General features: G+C 40.1%; 1 protein-coding gene and 10 non-coding genes across 11 annotated transcripts in view; 7 read left to right on the forward strand and 4 right to left on the reverse strand.

Moving 5' to 3' along the window:
* The window catches only part of LOC130657762 (histone H2A-beta, sperm), a 198997-nt gene that overhangs the window by 117461 nt on the left and 58737 nt on the right, over positions 1-22799 (forward strand). The gene's annotated exons all lie outside the window — the stretch shown is intronic.
* On the reverse strand, positions 238-356 carry LOC130659610 (5S ribosomal RNA). Its single transcript, XR_008986815.1, has one exon. It is a non-coding gene; the product is annotated as a 5S ribosomal RNA (ribosomal RNA).
* Positions 5222-5413, forward strand: LOC130660672 (U2 spliceosomal RNA). The gene has a single exon (XR_008987870.1). It is a non-coding gene; the product is annotated as a U2 spliceosomal RNA (small nuclear RNA).
* Positions 5599-5763, forward strand: LOC130659617 (U1 spliceosomal RNA). The gene has a single exon (XR_008986822.1). It is a non-coding gene; the product is annotated as a U1 spliceosomal RNA (small nuclear RNA).
* Positions 6114-6232, reverse strand: LOC130659622 (5S ribosomal RNA). Its single transcript, XR_008986827.1, has one exon. It is a non-coding gene; the product is annotated as a 5S ribosomal RNA (ribosomal RNA).
* LOC130660673 (U2 spliceosomal RNA) lies at positions 11098-11289 on the forward strand. The gene has a single exon (XR_008987871.1). It is a non-coding gene; the product is annotated as a U2 spliceosomal RNA (small nuclear RNA).
* Positions 11475-11639, forward strand: LOC130659618 (U1 spliceosomal RNA). Its single transcript, XR_008986823.1, has one exon. It is a non-coding gene; the product is annotated as a U1 spliceosomal RNA (small nuclear RNA).
* LOC130659635 (5S ribosomal RNA) lies at positions 11990-12108 on the reverse strand. The gene has a single exon (XR_008986839.1). It is a non-coding gene; the product is annotated as a 5S ribosomal RNA (ribosomal RNA).
* Positions 16974-17165, forward strand: LOC130660674 (U2 spliceosomal RNA). Its single transcript, XR_008987872.1, has one exon. It is a non-coding gene; the product is annotated as a U2 spliceosomal RNA (small nuclear RNA).
* On the forward strand, positions 17351-17515 carry LOC130659619 (U1 spliceosomal RNA). Its single transcript, XR_008986824.1, has one exon. It is a non-coding gene; the product is annotated as a U1 spliceosomal RNA (small nuclear RNA).
* Positions 17866-17984, reverse strand: LOC130659647 (5S ribosomal RNA). The gene has a single exon (XR_008986851.1). It is a non-coding gene; the product is annotated as a 5S ribosomal RNA (ribosomal RNA).

Here is a 22799-nt window from a genome sequence, read left to right on the forward strand (position 1 = left end):
TCCTCGGAAGGCGGCGGAATTTTATTTTATTTGCCATTCCGTCAGGGTTATTGGATGATCGGCAATAGATCGAGTTTGTATGCATTTGAAAGCTCTTTTTTCTCGTACTATCACCTGAAAATGTCGTAGGAAAATGTCATAGGAAACACTTTCAACAACCGCCACGTTCCTTAATTGTTATAACAAGAAATATATCACAGCACCATTGAAATGAAAAGGCAACAAATGAAAATGAAAAGCCTACGACACCGGGAGTTCCCAGGCGGTCCCCCATCCAAGTACTATCCCGGCCCGACGATGCTTAACTTCCGTGATCAGACGAGAACGGGTGTGTTCATCGTGGTATGGCCGTAGACATTAGTAGGGGCAAATACGTGCAATTTATTTTGACGTTGTGATCAAATTTTTTTATTTAATTTCTTTGAGTTACTTAGGACAAGGCGTATGCATGGATTATCTATTAGACTTTAAGGTTATAGTTTTGTGAAAAAAACAATGTTTTTTTAAAGATGTGTGGCTATAAAAATAGCCGTTGTTTTCTGAGTGTAGCGGTTTACTTCTTCTGTCCTTTGTCGTTCTTCTTTGGGAGTAAGACAGCTTGAATGTTTGGCAAAACACCACCAGCTGCAATGGTTACACCGCTCAAAAGTTTGTTTAATTCTTCATCATTACGAACAGCCAATTGTAAATGTCTTGGAATAATCCTAGCTTTTTTGTTGTCTCTTGCTGCGTTACCAGCCAACTCCAATATCTCAGCAGATAAATATTCCAAGACGGCTGCTAAGTAAACTGGTGCTCCAGATCCAATTCGGTTAGCATAGTGCCCTCTACGAAGGAATCTATGCACTCTACCGACTGGAAATTGAAGTCCAGCTCTTGAGGATCTTGTCTTGGCTTTAGCCTTAGCTTTTCCACCTTTTCCACGTCCAGACATAACTGCGATTTGATTTGTAAGTTAATACAAAAACGTACGAATATTTAACGTAAGTGTTAACGAAATAAACTTTACTCGTTTTTTCATCATAAAAATAGGATCGAAATCATGTTTTTTTAACCAATCATAATTAAGTATTAAACAAAAGATTTTTTTTTTAACCAATTAAATTGCGTATCGGCGTTTTCGGATCGAATTCGATCCGATTTTTTTACTTATAAACAAAAAGTTTTGACTTGCAGTTTAATGCTTATTTACAAGTTAAGTAGCAAAAATTTTTAACCATGTCTGACGCAGCAGCTAAAGGAGGAAAACAGGCACCTAAAGTAGCCAAGAAAGGTGAAAAAAGAGCCGGCAAAAAAGGAGGAAAGATTGGTGGAACTGGTGAAAAGAAACGCAAGAGAAAGAGAAAGGAAAGTTATGCTATTTACATCTACAATGTTTTGAAACAAGTTCACCCAGATGTCGGAGTTTCAAGCAAAGCTATGAGCATCATGAACTCATTTGTCAACGACATCTTTGAGCGCATTGCTTCCGAAGCTTCGCGTTTGGCTCTTCAAAACAAAAAGTCGACCATCTCTTCTCGTGAAATTCAAACCGCAGTACGTCTTCTCTTGCCTGGAGAACTTGCAAAACACGCAGTCAGTGAAGGAACAAAAGCCGTCACAAAATACACAAGCAGCAAGTAAACCAACGTCTACCAAACACAAACGGTCTTTTTTAAGACCACACATCTTTAAAAAAACATTTACTTGGCGTCACTACAAGTTAACCGAAGTTAATAAAACTTCTAAATAATGTGCTTAAGAACACTAGCCTACATTTAAAATACTTCCCCATGTGTGTGTGTGGATTAGCTTCACTTTTCATACGTATTATTAGCTGTACTTGCAGAAAAGACAAGTACATTGATCCATGTTATTGCTTACATTTAACTTAACCCAGCTTTTCACGGAAACACTCCCAGGCAAATTAACCCTACAAAGTATTTCTAAATTTTTTTTGTGTCATATATGACATAGTATCGTATAGCAATAAATGTAACTGTGACAAGACTTTACACATTGTGTAATTTGGAAGCGTGCACAAAGTAATGTTTTAAAAGATTTGTGGCTATAAAAATAGCCGTTTTTGTTGAGCAATGACAACGCTTAACCTCCGAATCCGTAAAGAGTTCTTCCTTGACGTTTTAAGGCATAAACAACATCCATAGCGGTAACGGTCTTGCGTTTAGCGTGCTCTGTGTAGGTTACAGCATCACGAATAACATTCTCTAAGAAAACCTTCAGTACACCTCTGGTTTCCTCATAGATAAGGCCAGAGATACGTTTGACACCACCTCGTCGAGCAAGACGTCGAATAGCAGGTTTTGTGATTCCCTGAATGTTATCACGAAGAATTTTTCGGTGACGTTTAGCACCTCCTTTTCCCAATCCTTTACCTCCTTTTCCGCGTCCAGACATATTGATATAGTTGCGTACAGAACGAGTACAAAAACAACGTTTGAGTTAACAGAATTCAGACAGCTTTAAAAAGAGGCCATAAAATTACCTACTGCTCGTGGAAACACCCTAATTAACCAATAGAGTTGCGTCATTACAAAATGTTCCGAACATTTTGTACATTTTTTTAAGTAAAACTGTAGTTTTTTTAAAAATTCGTGGTCTTAATGTTTCAGTAAGGCAATAAATTTGGCATCGTTGGAATTCGCCAAACCTTCTGCTACTTACTAAAAAAAAAAAAAGTCAAAAGCTTTTGTGTATCAGAAGATACAGCCGTTTTCCCGTAGCCAAAAAACACAGATTTTATAAAAATGTTAAAGTAATGAGCGTAATGTCATTATGCAGCCAATCAGAAATTACTTTCTTAGCACCAATCAAATGGTTTGTTTTGAACCTTAGCTGTCAATCAATATGAGAAATAAAACTTTGGCGCGATAGTGCATTTTAGACCGTCTTGTGTATCCGTACTACATCGACTTCTTAAAATATGGCTCGTACAAAGCAAACTGCACGTAAATCTACTGGAGGAAAGGCTCCACGAAAACAACTCGCCACTAAAGCTGCGAGGAAAAGCGCACCAGCTACTGGAGGAGTGAAAAAACCACATCGTTACAGACCTGGTACAGTTGCTCTCAGAGAAATCAGAAGATACCAGAAGTCAACCGAGCTCTTGATCCGCAAGTTGCCTTTCCAGCGTCTTGTGCGAGAAATTGCTCAGGACTTCAAAACAGATCTGCGATTCCAGAGCACAGCCGTTATGGCTCTGCAAGAGGCTTCTGAAGCGTACCTTGTTGGCTTGTTCGAGGATACTAACTTGTGTGCCATTCACGCAAAACGAGTTACAATCATGCCTAAAGACATCCAGTTGGCAAGAAGAATTCGTGGGGAACGTGCCTAAGCATCTTACCAAACAAAAAACGGCTATTTTTATAGCCACACATCCATAAAAAATATTACGGCTAGCTTTTTATATCAAACTTTGTTCTGCTTTCTGTTTAAATTTTATGCTACATAAAAATTTTATGCTACATAAAGTTTGACAATGTTAAAAATATGAAGGGCAAGAAAAGTAAAAGCAAGAAAATAAGAAATTTAAAAACGAAAATACTTAAACTTAGGGAATCTAATCTTAAAATTACTCTTTTTTAACTGTTTAAGTGACTTAAACAAGTTTAACTTTGTACCAAGATAATGTTTTTTTGTAAATGTGTGGCTATAAAAATAGCCGTTTGTTAATGTAATAGCCAGATACACACAAATTATTTTTTTGCGGTCTTCTTTGCTGCCTTTTTGGGAGTCTTTTTGACCTTCTTTGCTGCAGGTTTTTTAGCAACAGGCTTCTTTGTGGGTTTCTTAGCTGCTGGTTTCTTAGCCGAGGCTTTCTTTGTGGCAGGCTTCTTTGCTGCTTTCTTTGGCGTGCTCTTCTTTGCTGGCTTCTTTTTTGGTGTACTTTTCTTTGCAGTAGGCTTCTTTGCCGTTGGCTTTTTTGCTGCGGCCTTTTTCTTAGGTTTTTCTTTTTTTACCTGACCTAGCTTGAATGATCCAGAAGCACCAGTGCCTTTAGTTTGAATCAAATCGCCTGATGTTACTCCTCGTTTAAGAGCCATTTTCAGATGATGATCTGAGTTTTCAGCAACTTTGTAATTTGCATGAATATATTTTGTAATAGCTTGGCGAGATGAACCACCGCGTTCCTTTAGGGTAGCGATAGCAGCCTTGATCATGTCCACATATTTAGGGTGATCAGCTGTCTTCTTTGCAGCAGGTTTCTTCTTGGGTGCGATTTTCTTTGGAGAAGCTGCTTCACTCATTTTTAATGTTTTCTTACAACAATCCAACGATAAACGATGCTTGTTATCACAGTAGAAGTATACTAAACATTACCGTGTAAATGAGATATAATTTAAGACGGTGCGAAGTATGCGGACGTAAAAGTACCACTCCCGGGAATTGATTTGGCGCGAAAACAGAAATGTGTGTTTCTGTACATCGTATAATGTCCGTTTTGGGAGCCGCGACTATGCGAAAGCATGTTAATTTTTATTTGTAGCACGACGCAATAGTCTGAAAGAGAAGCTGCTGGAGTTTGAGGTCTTCAGCATTACATCTACTCTGTTAATTTGGGCTTCTTCCGCGCCCGTGTTAGGATTTTCATAAAGCGTTCTTTGGTTTGCGTTGCGTATGTCGGCCTACATCATCGACACGGCCTGTTTCCGGCTATTAGGAGCAATTCATATATTGGGCACTGCGTTTCGACTTTTTTATTAGACCACAGTAAAAAAATTCACTCACAGAAGTCCCTTTCTTTCATGGCTACAAACACGAAGAATTCTGTCGTAAGTAAAACGAATGCGCAAGCCAAAATAACGATGGGGCGAAGTCATAAGCATCGCCCTGTGGCCCAATGGATAAGGCATCTGACTACGAATCAGGGGATTCCAGGTTCGACTCCTGGCAGGGTCGCACTGTCGCATTTCGGCTGCATGGTCTACTGTGTAACGCGCGCGCACGTTCTGGCGTAATGCGTTGATAAACGGAATGTACGCAGTCATATTGGAAAGTAATATCACGCACTTAGTATCGTCGCCTTTGTTAGCATTCATGTAAGTTACCATCCACTCGCTACAGTCGCTCTCCATCCTACGGCTAAATCAACAGCCGTGATTTTTACTATGTCGCCGTCCATCCGTACGCGGTGACAGTTGTAAGCTTTACAGTAACGTGACATGCTCCACAAGCAGTTACGGTGTGTGGACGATGCCTATCATGGCAACGCTTGTTCTTTATCGCTTCTCGGCCTAATGGCTAAGATCAAGTGTAGTATCTGTTCTTATCAGTTTAATATCTGGTAGGCCATTCTCTGAATGGTCAGTATATTAATCTGATTTTTGGCCTTGGGTCATGGAGGTGGATTCATTCACGCCGTGACCACGGGTTGCCTTGGTGTTGCACTATTACCGATGGCGGCCCACATAAGCAATAAAAGAATAATAGCAGTCCTCTTTCCGACGGCACTCTGCATAGTCTACGGCGGGAACAAAACGCGTACACTGGGGGAGAATACAGCCTATGCCCCGCGACACGGCAGTTTATAACACACTCAAGCCACAAGCATTAACAAACTTTGAAGGGTACCCTCATGCTACGGTGCAGTTCCAACTCATACTTACCTGACGGGGAAGTAAAGACTGATCAATGAGGGTTTTCTTCCAGAGTGAGGCTCTTGCATTGCACTACGCTTGGGCTGACCTCTGCGATTACTGCAAACGTCAGTAACTCGACCGTACAATTTCTGGTAGTGGGGGCCTGCGTCCGCGCTCGCCCCCTCCTTAAGTCAAAATGAATGAGCTTAGAAAAGTTGCGCGGCCAAATGTCGGTGGTGACTTAAACGCTAAGGTAAAACCTCGCTTGGCTGTTACGAAACGTGATTGCGATATAAGTCCTCGGAAGGCGGCGGAATTTTATTTTATTTGCCATTCCGTCAGGGTTATTGGATGATCGGCAATAGATCGAGTTTGTATGCATTTGAAAGCTCTTTTTTCTCGTACTATCACCTGAAAATGTCGTAGGAAAATGTCATAGGAAACACTTTCAACAACCGCCACGTTCCTTAATTGTTATAACAAGAAATATATCACAGCACCATTGAAATGAAAAGGCAACAAATGAAAATGAAAAGCCTACGACACCGGGAGTTCCCAGGCGGTCCCCCATCCAAGTACTATCCCGGCCCGACGATGCTTAACTTCCGTGATCAGACGAGAACGGGTGTGTTCATCGTGGTATGGCCGTAGACATTAGTAGGGGCAAATACGTGCAATTTATTTTGACGTTGTGATCAAATTTTTTTATTTAATTTCTTTGAGTTACTTAGGACAAGGCGTATGCATGGATTATCTATTAGACTTTAAGGTTATAGTTTTGTGAAAAAAACAATGTTTTTTTAAAGATGTGTGGCTATAAAAATAGCCGTTGTTTTCTGAGTGTAGCGGTTTACTTCTTCTGTCCTTTGTCGTTCTTCTTTGGGAGTAAGACAGCTTGAATGTTTGGCAAAACACCACCAGCTGCAATGGTTACACCGCTCAAAAGTTTGTTTAATTCTTCATCATTACGAACAGCCAATTGTAAATGTCTTGGAATAATCCTAGCTTTTTTGTTGTCTCTTGCTGCGTTACCAGCCAACTCCAATATCTCAGCAGATAAATATTCCAAGACGGCTGCTAAGTAAACTGGTGCTCCAGATCCAATTCGGTTAGCATAGTGCCCTCTACGAAGGAATCTATGCACTCTACCGACTGGAAATTGAAGTCCAGCTCTTGAGGATCTTGTCTTGGCTTTAGCCTTAGCTTTTCCACCTTTTCCACGTCCAGACATAACTGCGATTTGATTTGTAAGTTAATACAAAAACGTACGAATATTTAACGTAAGTGTTAACGAAATAAACTTTACTCGTTTTTTCATCATAAAAATAGGATCGAAATCATGTTTTTTTAACCAATCATAATTAAGTATTAAACAAAAGATTTTTTTTTTAACCAATTAAATTGCGTATCGGCGTTTTCGGATCGAATTCGATCCGATTTTTTTACTTATAAACAAAAAGTTTTGACTTGCAGTTTAATGCTTATTTACAAGTTAAGTAGCAAAAATTTTTAACCATGTCTGACGCAGCAGCTAAAGGAGGAAAACAGGCACCTAAAGTAGCCAAGAAAGGTGAAAAAAGAGCCGGCAAAAAAGGAGGAAAGATTGGTGGAACTGGTGAAAAGAAACGCAAGAGAAAGAGAAAGGAAAGTTATGCTATTTACATCTACAATGTTTTGAAACAAGTTCACCCAGATGTCGGAGTTTCAAGCAAAGCTATGAGCATCATGAACTCATTTGTCAACGACATCTTTGAGCGCATTGCTTCCGAAGCTTCGCGTTTGGCTCTTCAAAACAAAAAGTCGACCATCTCTTCTCGTGAAATTCAAACCGCAGTACGTCTTCTCTTGCCTGGAGAACTTGCAAAACACGCAGTCAGTGAAGGAACAAAAGCCGTCACAAAATACACAAGTAGCAAGTAAACCAACGTCTACCAAACACAAACGGTCTTTTTTAAGACCACACATCTTTAAAAAAACATTTACTTGGCGTCACTACAAGTTAACCGAAGTTAATAAAACTTCTAAATAATGTGCTTAAGAACACTAGCCTACATTTAAAATACTTCCCCATGTGTGTGTGTGGATTAGCTTCACTTTTCATACGTATTATTAGCTGTACTTGCAGAAAAGACAAGTACATTGATCCATGTTATTGCTTACATTTAACTTAACCCAGCTTTTCACGGAAACACTCCCAGGCAAATTAACCCTACAAAGTATTTCTAAATTTTTTTTGTGTCATATATGACATAGTATCGTATAGCAATAAATGTAACTGTGACAAGACTTTACACATTGTGTAATTTGGAAGCGTGCACAAAGTAATGTTTTAAAAGATTTGTGGCTATAAAAATAGCCGTTTTTGTTGAGCAATGACAACGCTTAACCTCCGAATCCGTAAAGAGTTCTTCCTTGACGTTTTAAGGCATAAACAACATCCATAGCGGTAACGGTCTTGCGTTTAGCGTGCTCTGTGTAGGTTACAGCATCACGAATAACATTCTCTAAGAAAACCTTCAGTACACCTCTGGTTTCCTCATAGATAAGGCCAGAGATACGTTTGACACCACCTCGTCGAGCAAGACGTCGAATAGCAGGTTTTGTGATTCCCTGAATGTTATCACGAAGAATTTTTCGGTGACGTTTAGCACCTCCTTTTCCCAATCCTTTACCTCCTTTTCCGCGTCCAGACATATTGATATAGTTGCGTACAGAACGAGTACAAAAACAACGTTTGAGTTAACAGAATTCAGACAGCTTTAAAAAGAGGCCATAAAATTACCTACTGCTCGTGGAAACACCCTAATTAACCAATAGAGTTGCGTCATTACAAAATGTTCCGAACATTTTGTACATTTTTTTAAGTAAAACTGTAGTTTTTTTAAAAATTCGTGGTCTTAATGTTTCAGTAAGGCAATAAATTTGGCATCGTTGGAATTCGCCAAACCTTCTGCTACTTACTAAAAAAAAAAAAAGTCAAAAGCTTTTGTGTATCAGAAGATACAGCCGTTTTCCCGTAGCCAAAAAACACAGATTTTATAAAAATGTTAAAGTAATGAGCGTAATGTCATTATGCAGCCAATCAGAAATTACTTTCTTAGCACCAATCAAATGGTTTGTTTTGAACCTTAGCTGTCAATCAATATGAGAAATAAAACTTTGGCGCGATAGTGCATTTTAGACCGTCTTGTGTATCCGTACTACATCGACTTCTTAAAATATGGCTCGTACAAAGCAAACTGCACGTAAATCTACTGGAGGAAAGGCTCCACGAAAACAACTCGCCACTAAAGCTGCGAGGAAAAGCGCACCAGCTACTGGAGGAGTGAAAAAACCACATCGTTACAGACCTGGTACAGTTGCTCTCAGAGAAATCAGAAGATACCAGAAGTCAACCGAGCTCTTGATCCGCAAGTTGCCTTTCCAGCGTCTTGTGCGAGAAATTGCTCAGGACTTCAAAACAGATCTGCGATTCCAGAGCACAGCCGTTATGGCTCTGCAAGAGGCTTCTGAAGCGTACCTTGTTGGCTTGTTCGAGGATACTAACTTGTGTGCCATTCACGCAAAACGAGTTACAATCATGCCTAAAGACATCCAGTTGGCAAGAAGAATTCGTGGGGAACGTGCCTAAGCATCTTACCAAACAAAAAACGGCTATTTTTATAGCCACACATCCATAAAAAATATTACGGCTAGCTTTTTATATCAAACTTTGTTCTGCTTTCTGTTTAAATTTTATGCTACATAAAAATTTTATGCTACATAAAGTTTGACAATGTTAAAAATATGAAGGGCAAGAAAAGTAAAAGCAAGAAAATAAGAAATTTAAAAACGAAAATACTTAAACTTAGGGAATCTAATCTTAAAATTACTCTTTTTTAACTGTTTAAGTGACTTAAACAAGTTTAACTTTGTACCAAGATAATGTTTTTTTGTAAATGTGTGGCTATAAAAATAGCCGTTTGTTAATGTAATAGCCAGATACACACAAATTATTTTTTTGCGGTCTTCTTTGCTGCCTTTTTGGGAGTCTTTTTGACCTTCTTTGCTGCAGGTTTTTTAGCAACAGGCTTCTTTGTGGGTTTCTTAGCTGCTGGTTTCTTAGCCGAGGCTTTCTTTGTGGCAGGCTTCTTTGCTGCTTTCTTTGGCGTGCTCTTCTTTGCTGGCTTCTTTTTTGGTGTACTTTTCTTTGCAGTAGGCTTCTTTGCCGTTGGCTTTTTTGCTGCGGCCTTTTTCTTAGGTTTTTCTTTTTTTACCTGACCTAGCTTGAATGATCCAGAAGCACCAGTGCCTTTAGTTTGAATCAAATCGCCTGATGTTACTCCTCGTTTAAGAGCCATTTTCAGATGATGATCTGAGTTTTCAGCAACTTTGTAATTTGCATGAATATATTTTGTAATAGCTTGGCGAGATGAACCACCGCGTTCCTTTAGGGTAGCGATAGCAGCCTTGATCATGTCCACATATTTAGGGTGATCAGCTGTCTTCTTTGCAGCAGGTTTCTTCTTGGGTGCGATTTTCTTTGGAGAAGCTGCTTCACTCATTTTTAATGTTTTCTTACAACAATCCAACGATAAACGATGCTTGTTATCACAGTAGAAGTATACTAAACATTACCGTGTAAATGAGATATAATTTAAGACGGTGCGAAGTATGCGGACGTAAAAGTACCACTCCCGGGAATTGATTTGGCGCGAAAACAGAAATGTGTGTTTCTGTACATCGTATAATGTCCGTTTTGGGAGCCGCGACTATGCGAAAGCATGTTAATTTTTATTTGTAGCACGACGCAATAGTCTGAAAGAGAAGCTGCTGGAGTTTGAGGTCTTCAGCATTACATCTACTCTGTTAATTTGGGCTTCTTCCGCGCCCGTGTTAGGATTTTCATAAAGCGTTCTTTGGTTTGCGTTGCGTATGTCGGCCTACATCATCGACACGGCCTGTTTCCGGCTATTAGGAGCAATTCATATATTGGGCACTGCGTTTCGACTTTTTTATTAGACCACAGTAAAAAAATTCACTCACAGAAGTCCCTTTCTTTCATGGCTACAAACACGAAGAATTCTGTCGTAAGTAAAACGAATGCGCAAGCCAAAATAACGATGGGGCGAAGTCATAAGCATCGCCCTGTGGCCCAATGGATAAGGCATCTGACTACGAATCAGGGGATTCCAGGTTCGACTCCTGGCAGGGTCGCACTGTCGCATTTCGGCTGCATGGTCTACTGTGTAACGCGCGCGCACGTTCTGGCGTAATGCGTTGATAAACGGAATGTACGCAGTCATATTGGAAAGTAATATCACGCACTTAGTATCGTCGCCTTTGTTAGCATTCATGTAAGTTACCATCCACTCGCTACAGTCGCTCTCCATCCTACGGCTAAATCAACAGCCGTGATTTTTACTATGTCGCCGTCCATCCGTACGCGGTGACAGTTGTAAGCTTTACAGTAACGTGACATGCTCCACAAGCAGTTACGGTGTGTGGACGATGCCTATCATGGCAACGCTTGTTCTTTATCGCTTCTCGGCCTAATGGCTAAGATCAAGTGTAGTATCTGTTCTTATCAGTTTAATATCTGGTAGGCCATTCTCTGAATGGTCAGTATATTAATCTGATTTTTGGCCTTGGGTCATGGAGGTGGATTCATTCACGCCGTGACCACGGGTTGCCTTGGTGTTGCACTATTACCGATGGCGGCCCACATAAGCAATAAAAGAATAATAGCAGTCCTCTTTCCGACGGCACTCTGCATAGTCTACGGCGGGAACAAAACGCGTACACTGGGGGAGAATACAGCCTATGCCCCGCGACACGGCAGTTTATAACACACTCAAGCCACAAGCATTAACAAACTTTGAAGGGTACCCTCATGCTACGGTGCAGTTCCAACTCATACTTACCTGACGGGGAAGTAAAGACTGATCAATGAGGGTTTTCTTCCAGAGTGAGGCTCTTGCATTGCACTACGCTTGGGCTGACCTCTGCGATTACTGCAAACGTCAGTAACTCGACCGTACAATTTCTGGTAGTGGGGGCCTGCGTCCGCGCTCGCCCCCTCCTTAAGTCAAAATGAATGAGCTTAGAAAAGTTGCGCGGCCAAATGTCGGTGGTGACTTAAACGCTAAGGTAAAACCTCGCTTGGCTGTTACGAAACGTGATTGCGATATAAGTCCTCGGAAGGCGGCGGAATTTTATTTTATTTGCCATTCCGTCAGGGTTATTGGATGATCGGCAATAGATCGAGTTTGTATGCATTTGAAAGCTCTTTTTTCTCGTACTATCACCTGAAAATGTCGTAGGAAAATGTCATAGGAAACACTTTCAACAACCGCCACGTTCCTTAATTGTTATAACAAGAAATATATCACAGCACCATTGAAATGAAAAGGCAACAAATGAAAATGAAAAGCCTACGACACCGGGAGTTCCCAGGCGGTCCCCCATCCAAGTACTATCCCGGCCCGACGATGCTTAACTTCCGTGATCAGACGAGAACGGGTGTGTTCATCGTGGTATGGCCGTAGACATTAGTAGGGGCAAATACGTGCAATTTATTTTGACGTTGTGATCAAATTTTTTTATTTAATTTCTTTGAGTTACTTAGGACAAGGCGTATGCATGGATTATCTATTAGACTTTAAGGTTATAGTTTTGTGAAAAAAACAATGTTTTTTTAAAGATGTGTGGCTATAAAAATAGCCGTTGTTTTCTGAGTGTAGCGGTTTACTTCTTCTGTCATTTGTCGTTCTTCTTTGGGAGTAAGACAGCTTGAATGTTTGGCAAAACACCACCAGCTGCAATGGTTACACCGCTCAAAAGTTTGTTTAATTCTTCATCATTACGAACAGCCAATTGTAAATGTCTTGGAATAATCCTAGCTTTTTTGTTGTCTCTTGCTGCGTTACCAGCCAACTCCAATATCTCAGCAGATAAATATTCCAAGACGGCTGCTAAGTAAACTGGTGCTCCAGATCCAATTCGGTTAGCATAGTGCCCTCTACGAAGGAATCTATGCACTCTACCGACTGGAAATTGAAGTCCAGCTCTTGAGGATCTTGTCTTGGCTTTAGCCTTAGCTTTTCCACCTTTTCCACGTCCAGACATAACTGCGATTTGATTTGTAAGTTAATACAAAAACGTACGAATATTTAACGTAAGTGTTAACGAAATAAACTTTACTCGTTTTTTCATCATAAAAATAGGATCGAAATCATGTTTTTTTAACCAATCATAATTAAGTATTAAACAAAAGATTTTTTTTTTAACCAATTAAATTGCGTATCGGCGTTTTCGGATCGAATTCGATCCGATTTTTTTACTTATAAACAAAAAGTTTTGACTTGCAGTTTAATGCTTATTTACAAGTTAAGTAGCAAAAATTTTTAACCATGTCTGACGCAGCAGCTAAAGGAGGAAAACAGGCACCTAAAGTAGCCAAGAAAGGTGAAAAAAGAGCCGGCAAAAAAGGAGGAAAGATTGGTGGAACTGGTGAAAAGAAACGCAAGAGAAAGAGAAAGGAAAGTTATGCTATTTACATCTACAATGTTTTGAAACAAGTTCACCCAGATGTCGGAGTTTCAAGCAAAGCTATGAGCATCATGAACTCATTTGTCAACGACATCTTTGAGCGCATTGCTTCCGAAGCTTCGCGTTTGGCTCTTCAAAACAAAAAGTCGACCATCTCTTCTCGTGAAATTCAAACCGCAGTACGTCTTCTCTTGCCTGGAGAACTTGCAAAACACGCAGTCAGTGAAGGAACAAAAGCCGTCACAAAATACACAAGCAGCAAGTAAACCAACGTCTACCAAACACAAACGGTCTTTTTTAAGACCACACATCTTTAAAAAAACATTTACTTGGCGTCACTACAAGTTAACCGAAGTTAATAAAACTTCTAAATAATGTGCTTAAGAACACTAGCCTACATTTAAAATACTTCCCCATGTGTGTGTGTGGATTAGCTTCACTTTTCATACGTATTATTAGCTGTACTTGCAGAAAAGACAAGTACATTGATCCATGTTATTGCTTACATTTAACTTAACCCAGCTTTTCACGGAAACACTCCCAGGCAAATTAACCCTACAAAGTATTTCTAAATTTTTTTTGTGTCATATATGACATAGTATCGTATAGCAATAAATGTAACTGTGACAAGACTTTACACATTGTGTAATTTGGAAGCGTGCACAAAGTAATGTTTTAAAAGATTTGTGGCTATAAAAATAGCCGTTTTTGTTGAGCAATGACAACGCTTAACCTCCGAATCCGTAAAGAGTTCTTCCTTGACGTTTTAAGGCATAAACAACATCCATAGCGGTAACGGTCTTGCGTTTAGCGTGCTCTGTGTAGGTTACAGCATCACGAATAACATTCTCTAAGAAAACCTTCAGTACACCTCTGGTTTCCTCATAGATAAGGCCAGAGATACGTTTGACACCACCTCGTCGAGCAAGACGTCGAATAGCAGGTTTTGTGATTCCCTGAATGTTATCACGAAGAATTTTTCGGTGACGTTTAGCACCTCCTTTTCCCAATCCTTTACCTCCTTTTCCGCGTCCAGACATATTGATATAGTTGCGTACAGAACGAGTACAAAAACAACGTTTGAGTTAACAGAATTCAGACAGCTTTAAAAAGAGGCCATAAAATTACCTACTGCTCGTGGAAACACCCTAATTAACCAATAGAGTTGCGTCATTACAAAATGTTCCGAACATTTTGTACATTTTTTTAAGTAAAACTGTAGTTTTTTTAAAAATTCGTGGTCTTAATGTTTCAGTAAGGCAATAAATTTGGCATCGTTGGAATTCGCCAAACCTTCTGCTACTTACTAAAAAAAAAAAAAGTCAAAAGCTTTTGTGTATCAGAAGATACAGCCGTTTTCCCGTAGCCAAAAAACACAGATTTTATAAAAATGTTAAAGTAATGAGCGTAATGTCATTATGCAGCCAATCAGAAATTACTTTCTTAGCACCAATCAAATGGTTTGTTTTGAACCTTAGCTGTCAATCAATATGAGAAATAAAACTTTGGCGCGATAGTGCATTTTAGACCGTCTTGTGTATCCGTACTACATCGACTTCTTAAAATATGGCTCGTACAAAGCAAACTGCACGTAAATCTACTGGAGGAAAGGCTCCACGAAAACAACTCGCCACTAAAGCTGCGAGGAAAAGCGCACCAGCTACTGGAGGAGTGAAAAAACCACATCGTTACAGACCTGGTACAGTTGCTCTCAGAGAAATCAGAAGATACCAGAAGTCAACCGAGCTCTTGATCCGCAAGTTGCCTTTCCAGCGTCTTGTGCGAGAAATTGCTCAGGACTTCAAAACAGATCTGCGATTCCAGAGCACAGCCGTTATGGCTCTGCAAGAGGCTTCTGAAGCGTACCTTGTTGGCTTGTTCGAGGATACTAACTTGTGTGCCATTCACGCAAAACGAGTTACAATCATGCCTAAAGACATCCAGTTGGCAAGAAGAATTCGTGGGGAACGTGCCTAAGCATCTTACCAAACAAAAAACGGCTATTTTTATAGCCACACATCCATAAAAAATATTACGGCTAGCTTTTTATATCAAACTTTGTTCTGCTTTCTGTTTAAATTTTATGCTACATAAAAATTTTATGCTACATAAAGTTTGACAATGTTAAAAATATGAAGGGCAAGAAAAGTAAAAGCAAGAAAATAAGAAATTTAAAAACGAAAATACTTAAACTTAGGGAATCTAATCTTAAAATTACTCTTTTTTAACTGTTTAAGTGACTTAAACAAGTTTAACTTTGTACCAAGATAATGTTTTTTTGTAAATGTGTGGCTATAAAAATAGCCGTTTGTTAATGTAATAGCCAGATACACACAAATTATTTTTTTGCGGTCTTCTTTGCTGCCTTTTTGGGAGTCTTTTTGACCTTCTTTGCTGCAGGTTTTTTAGCAACAGGCTTCTTTGTGGGTTTCTTAGCTGCTGGTTTCTTAGCCGAGGCTTTCTTTGTGGCAGGCTTCTTTGCTGCTTTCTTTGGCGTGCTCTTCTTTGCTGGCTTCTTTTTTGGTGTACTTTTCTTTGCAGTAGGCTTCTTTGCCGTTGGCTTTTTTGCTGCGGCCTTTTTCTTAGGTTTTTCTTTTTTTACCTGACCTAGCTTGAATGATCCAGAAGCACCAGTGCCTTTAGTTTGAATCAAATCGCCTGATGTTACTCCTCGTTTAAGAGCCATTTTCAGATGATGATCTGAGTTTTCAGCAACTTTGTAATTTGTATGAATATATTTTGTAATAGCTTGGCGAGATGAACCACCGCGTTCCTTTAGGGTAGCGATAGCAGCCTTGATCATGTCCACATATTTAGGGTGATCAGCTGTCTTCTTTGCAGCAGGTTTCTTCTTGGGTGCGATTTTCTTTGGAGAAGCTGCTTCACTCATTTTTAATGTTTTCTTACAACAATCCAACGATAAACGATGCTTGTTATCACAGTAGAAGTATACTAAACATTACCGTGTAAATGAGATATAATTTAAGACGGTGCGAAGTATGCGGACGTAAAAGTACCACTCCCGGGAATTGATTTGGCGCGAAAACAGAAATGTGTGTTTCTGTACATCGTATAATGTCCGTTTTGGGAGCCGCGACTATGCGAAAGCATGTTAATTTTTATTTGTAGCACGACGCAATAGTCTGAAAGAGAAGCTGCTGGAGTTTGAGGTCTTCAGCATTACATCTACTCTGTTAATTTGGGCTTCTTCCGCGCCCGTGTTAGGATTTTCATAAAGCGTTCTTTGGTTTGCGTTGCGTATGTCGGCCTACATCATCGACACGGCCTGTTTCCGGCTATTAGGAGCAATTCATATATTGGGCACTGCGTTTCGACTTTTTTATTAGACCACAGTAAAAAAATTCACTCACAGAAGTCCCTTTCTTTCATGGCTACAAACACGAAGAATTCTGTCGTAAGTAAAACGAATGCGCAAGCCAAAATAACGATGGGGCGAAGTCATAAGCATCGCCCTGTGGCCCAATGGATAAGGCATCTGACTACGAATCAGGGGATTCCAGGTTCGACTCCTGGCAGGGTCGCACTGTCGCATTTCGGCTGCATGGTCTACTGTGTAACGCGCGCGCACGTTCTGGCGTAATGCGTTGATAAACGGAATGTACGCAGTCATATTGGAAAGTAATATCACGCACTTAGTATCGTCGCCTTTGTTAGCATTCATGTAAGTTACCATCCACTCGCTACAGTCGCTCTCCATCCTACGGCTAAATCAACAGCCGTGATTTTTACTATGTCGCCGTCCATCCGTACGCGGTGACAGTTGTAAGCTTTACAGTAACGTGACATGCTCCACAAGCAGTTACGGTGTGTGGACGATGCCTATCATGGCAACGCTTGTTCTTTATCGCTTCTCGGCCTAATGGCTAAGATCAAGTGTAGTATCTGTTCTTATCAGTTTAATATCTGGTAGGCCATTCTCTGAATGGTCAGTATATTAATCTGATTTTTGGCCTTGGGTCATGGAGGTGGATTCATTCACGCCGTGACCACGGGTTGCCTTGGTGTTGCACTATTACCGATGGCGGCCCACATAAGCAATAAAAGAATAATAGCAGTCCTCTTTCCGACGGCACTCTGCATAGTCTACGGCGGGAACAAAACGCGTACACTGGGGGAGAATACAGCCTATGCCCCGCGACACGGCAGTTTATAACACACTCAAGCCACAAGCATTAACAAACTTTGAAGGGTACCCTCATGCTACGGTGCAGTTCCAACTCATACTTACCTGACGGGGAAGTAAAGACTGATCAATGAGGGTTTTCTTCCAGAGTGAGGCTCTTGCATTGCACTACGCTTGGGCTGACCTCTGCGATTACTGCAAACGTCAGTAACTCGACCGTACAATTTCTGGTAGTGGGGGCCTGCGTCCGCGCTCGCCCCCTCCTTAAGTCAAAATGAATGAGCTTAGAAAAGTTGCGCGGCCAAATGTCGGTGGTGACTTAAACGCTAAGGTAAAACCTCGCTTGGCTGTTACGAAACGTGATTGCGATATAAGTCCTCGGAAGGCGGCGGAATTTTATTTTATTTGCCATTCCGTCAGGGTTATTGGATGATCGGCAATAGATCGAGTTTGTATGCATTTGAAAGCTCTTTTTTCTCGTACTATCACCTGAAAATGTCGTAGGAAAATGTCATAGGAAACACTTTCAACAACCGCCACGTTCCTTAATTGTTATAACAAGAAATATATCACAGCACCATTGAAATGAAAAGGCAACAAATGAAAATGAAAAGCCTACGACACCGGGAGTTCCCAGGCGGTCCCCCATCCAAGTACTATCCCGGCCCGACGATGCTTAACTTCCGTGATCAGACGAGAACGGGTGTGTTCATCGTGGTATGGCCGTAGACATTAGTAGGGGCAAATACGTGCAATTTATTTTGACGTTGTGATCAAATTTTTTTATTTAATTTCTTTGAGTTACTTAGGACAAGGCGTATGCATGGATTATCTATTAGACTTTAAGGTTATAGTTTTGTGAAAAAAACAATGTTTTTTTAAAGATGTGTGGCTATAAAAATAGCCGTTGTTTTCTGAGTGTAGCGGTTTACTTCTTCTGTCCTTTGTCGTTCTTCTTTGGGAGTAAGACAGCTTGAATGTTTGGCAAAACACCACCAGCTGCAATGGTTACACCGCTCAAAAGTTTGTTTAATTCTTCATCATTACGAACAGCCAATTGTAAATGTCTTGGAATAATCCTAGCTTTTTTGTTGTCTCTTGCTGCGTTACCAGCCAACTCCAATATCTCAGCAGATAAATATTCCAAGACGGCTGCTAAGTAAACTGGTGCTCCAGATCCAATTCGGTTAGCATAGTGCCCTCTACGAAGGAATCTATGCACTCTACCGACTGGAAATTGAAGTCCAGCTCTTGAGGATCTTGTCTTGGCTTTAGCCTTAGCTTTTCCACCTTTTCCACGTCCAGACATAACTGCGATTTGATTTGTAAGTTAATACAAAAACGTACGAATATTTAACGTAAGTGTTAACGAAATAAACTTTACTCGTTTTTTCATCATAAAAATAGGATCGAAATCATGTTTTTTTAACCAATCATAATTAAGTATTAAACAAAAGATTTTTTTTTAACCAATTAAATTGCGTATCGGCGTTTTCGGATCGAATTCGATCCGATTTTTTTACTTATAAACAAAAAGTTTTGACTTGCAGTTTAATGCTTATTTACAAGTTAAGTAGCAAAAATTTTTAACCATGTCTGACGCAGCAGCTAAAGGAGGAAAACAGGCACCTAAAGTAGCCAAGAAAGGTGAAAAAAGAGCCGGCAAAAAAGGAGGAAAGATTGGTGGAACTGGTGAAAAGAAACGCAAGAGAAAGAGAAAGGAAAGTTATGCTATTTACATCTACAATGTTTTGAAACAAGTTCACCCAGATGTCGGAGTTTCAAGCAAAGCTATGAGCATCATGAACTCATTTGTCAACGACATCTTTGAGCGCATTGCTTCCGAAGCTTCGCGTTTGGCTCTTCAAAACAAAAAGTCGACCATCTCTTCTCGTGAAATTCAAACCGCAGTACGTCTTCTCTTGCCTGGAGAACTTGCAAAACACGCAGTCAGTGAAGGAACAAAAGCCGTCACAAAATACACAAGCAGCAAGTAAACCAACGTCTACCAAACACAAACGGTCTTTTTTAAGACCACACATCTTTAAAAAAACATTTACTTGGCGTCACTACAAGTTAACCGAAGTTAATAAAACTTCTAAATAATGTGCTTAAGAACACTAGCCTACATTTAAAATACTTCCCCATGTGTGTGTGTGGATTAGCTTCACTTTTCATACGTATTATTAGCTGTACTTGCAGAAAAGACAAGTACATTGATCCATGTTATTGCTTACATTTAACTTAACCCAGCTTTTCACGGAAACACTCCCAGGCAAATTAACCCTACAAAGTATTTCTAAATTTTTTTTGTGTCATATATGACATAGTATCGTATAGCAATAAATGTAACTGTGACAAGACTTTACACATTGTGTAATTTGGAAGCGTGCACAAAGTAATGTTTTAAAAGATTTGTGGCTATAAAAATAGCCGTTTTTGTTGAGCAATGACAACGCTTAACCTCCGAATCCGTAAAGAGTTCTTCCTTGACGTTTTAAGGCATAAACAACATCCATAGCGGTAACGGTCTTGCGTTTAGCGTGCTCTGTGTAGGTTACAGCATCACGAATAACATTCTCTAAGAAAACCTTCAGTACACCTCTGGTTTCCTCATAGATAAGGCCAGAGATACGTTTGACACCACCTCGTCGAGCAAGACGTCGAATAGCAGGTTTTGTGATTCCCTGAATGTTATCACGAAGAATTTTTCGGTGACGTTTAGCACCTCCTTTTCCCAATCCTTTACCTCCTTTTCCGCGTCCAGACATATTGATATAGTTGCGTACAGAACGAGTACAAAAACAACGTTTGAGTTAACAGAATTCAGACAGCTTTAAAAAGAGGCCATAAAATTACCTACTGCTCGTGGAAACACCCTAATTAACCAATAGAGTTGCGTCATTACAAAATGTTCCGAACATTTTGTACATTTTTTTAAGTAAAACTGTAGTTTTTTTAAAAATTCGTGGTCTTAATGTTTCAGTAAGGCAATAAATTTGGCATCGTTGGAATTCGCCAAACCTTCTGCTACTTACTAAAAAAAAAAAAAGTCAAAAGCTTTTGTGTATCAGAAGATACAGCCGTTTTCCCGTAGCCAAAAAACACAGATTTTATAAAAATGTTAAAGTAATGAGCGTAATGTCATTATGCAGCCAATCAGAAATTACTTTCTTAGCACCAATCAAATGGTTTGTTTTGAACCTTAGCTGTCAATCAATATGAGAAATAAAACTTTGGCGCGATAGTGCATTTTAGACCGTCTTGTGTATCCGTACTACATCGACTTCTTAAAATATGGCTCGTACAAAGCAAACTGCACGTAAATCTACTGGAGGAAAGGCTCCACGAAAACAACTCGCCACTAAAGCTGCGAGGAAAAGCGCACCAGCTACTGGAGGAGTGAAAAAACCACATCGTTACAGACCTGGTACAGTTGCTCTCAGAGAAATCAGAAGATACCAGAAGTCAACCGAGCTCTTGATCCGCAAGTTGCCTTTCCAGCGTCTTGTGCGAGAAATTGCTCAGGACTTCAAAACAGATCTGCGATTCCAGAGCACAGCCGTTATGGCTCTGCAAGAGGCTTCTGAAGCGTACCTTGTTGGCTTGTTCGAGGATACTAACTTGTGTGCCATTCACGCAAAACGAGTTACAATCATGCCTAAAGACATCCAGTTGGCAAGAAGAATTCGTGGGGAACGTGCCTAAGCATCTTACCAAACAAAAAACGGCTATTTTTATAGCCACACATCCATAAAAAATATTACGGCTAGCTTTTTATATCAAACTTTGTTCTGCTTTCTGTTTAAATTTTATGCTACATAAAAATTTTATGCTACATAAAGTTTGACAATGTTAAAAATATGAAGGGCAAGAAAAGTAAAAGCAAGAAAATAAGAAATTTAAAAACGAAAATACTTAAACTTAGGGAATCTAATCTTAAAATTACTCTTTTTTAACTGTTTAAGTGACTTAAACAAGTTTAACTTTGTACCAAGATAATGTTTTTTTGTAAATGTGTGGCTATAAAAATAGCCGTTTGTTAATGTAATAGCCAGATACACACAAATTATTTTTTTGCGGTCTTCTTTGCTGCCTTTTTGGGAGTCTTTTTGACCTTCTTTGCTGCAGGTTTTTTAGCAACAGGCTTCTTTGTGGGTTTCTTAGCTGCTGGTTTCTTAGCCGAGGCTTTCTTTGTGGCAGGCTTCTTTGCTGCTTTCTTTGGCGTGCTCTTCTTTGCTGGCTTCTTTTTTGGTGTACTTTTCTTTGCAGTAGGCTTCTTTGCCGTTGGCTTTTTTGCTGCGGCCTTTTTCTTAGGTTTTTCTTTTTTTACCTGACCTAGCTTGAATGATCCAGAAGCACCAGTGCCTTTAGTTTGAATCAAATCGCCTGATGTTACTCCTCGTTTAAGAGCCATTTTCAGATGATGATCTGAGTTTTCAGCAACTTTGTAATTTGCATGAATATATTTTGTAATAGCTTGGCGAGATGAACCACCGCGTTCCTTTAGGGTAGCGATAGCAGCCTTGATCATGTCCACATATTTAGGGTGATCAGCTGTCTTCTTTGCAGCAGGTTTCTTCTTGGGTGCGATTTTCTTTGGAGAAGCTGCTTCACTCATTTTTAATGTTTTCTTACAACAATCCAACGATAAACGATGCTTGTTATCACAGTAGAAGTATACTAAACATTACCGTGTAAATGAGATATAATTTAAGACGGTGCGAAGTATGCGGACGTAAAAGTACCACTCCCGGGAATTGATTTGGCGCGAAAACAGAAATGTGTGTTTCTGTACATCGTATAATGTCCGTTTTGGGAGCCGCGACTATGCGAAAGCATGTTAATTTTTATTTGTAGCACGACGCAATAGTCTGAAAGAGAAGCTGCTGGAGTTTGAGGTCTTCAGCATTACATCTACTCTGTTAATTTGGGCTTCTTCCGCGCCCGTGTTAGGATTTTCATAAAGCGTTCTTTGGTTTGCGTTGCGTATGTCGGCCTACATCATCGACACGGCCTGTTTCCGGCTATTAGGAGCAATTCATATATTGGGCACTGCGTTTCGACTTTTTTATTAGACCACAGTAAAAAAATTCACTCACAGAAGTCCCTTTCTTTCATGGCTACAAACACGAAGAATTCTGTCGTAAGTAAAACGAATGCGCAAGCCAAAATAACGATGGGGCGAAGTCATAAGCATCGCCCTGTGGCCCAATGGATAAGGCATCTGACTACGAATCAGGGGATTCCAGGTTCGACTCCTGGCAGGGTCGCACTGTCGCATTTCGGCTGCATGGTCTACTGTGTAACGCGCGCGCACGTTCTGGCGTAATGCGTTGATAAACGGAATGTACGCAGTCATATTGGAAAGTAATATCACGCACTTAGTATCGTCGCCTTTGTTAGCATTCATGTAAGTTACCATCCACTCGCTACAGTCGCTCTCCATCCTACGGCTAAATCAACAGCCGTGATTTTTACTATGTCGCCGTCCATCCGTACGCGGTGACAGTTGTAAGCTTTACAGTAACGTGACATGCTCCACA

The sequence above is a fragment of the Hydractinia symbiolongicarpus genome, chromosome 9 (genome assembly GCF_029227915.1).
Source record: "Hydractinia symbiolongicarpus strain clone_291-10 chromosome 9, HSymV2.1, whole genome shotgun sequence".
Taxonomy (NCBI): Eukaryota; Metazoa; Cnidaria; class Hydrozoa; order Anthoathecata; family Hydractiniidae; genus Hydractinia; species Hydractinia symbiolongicarpus.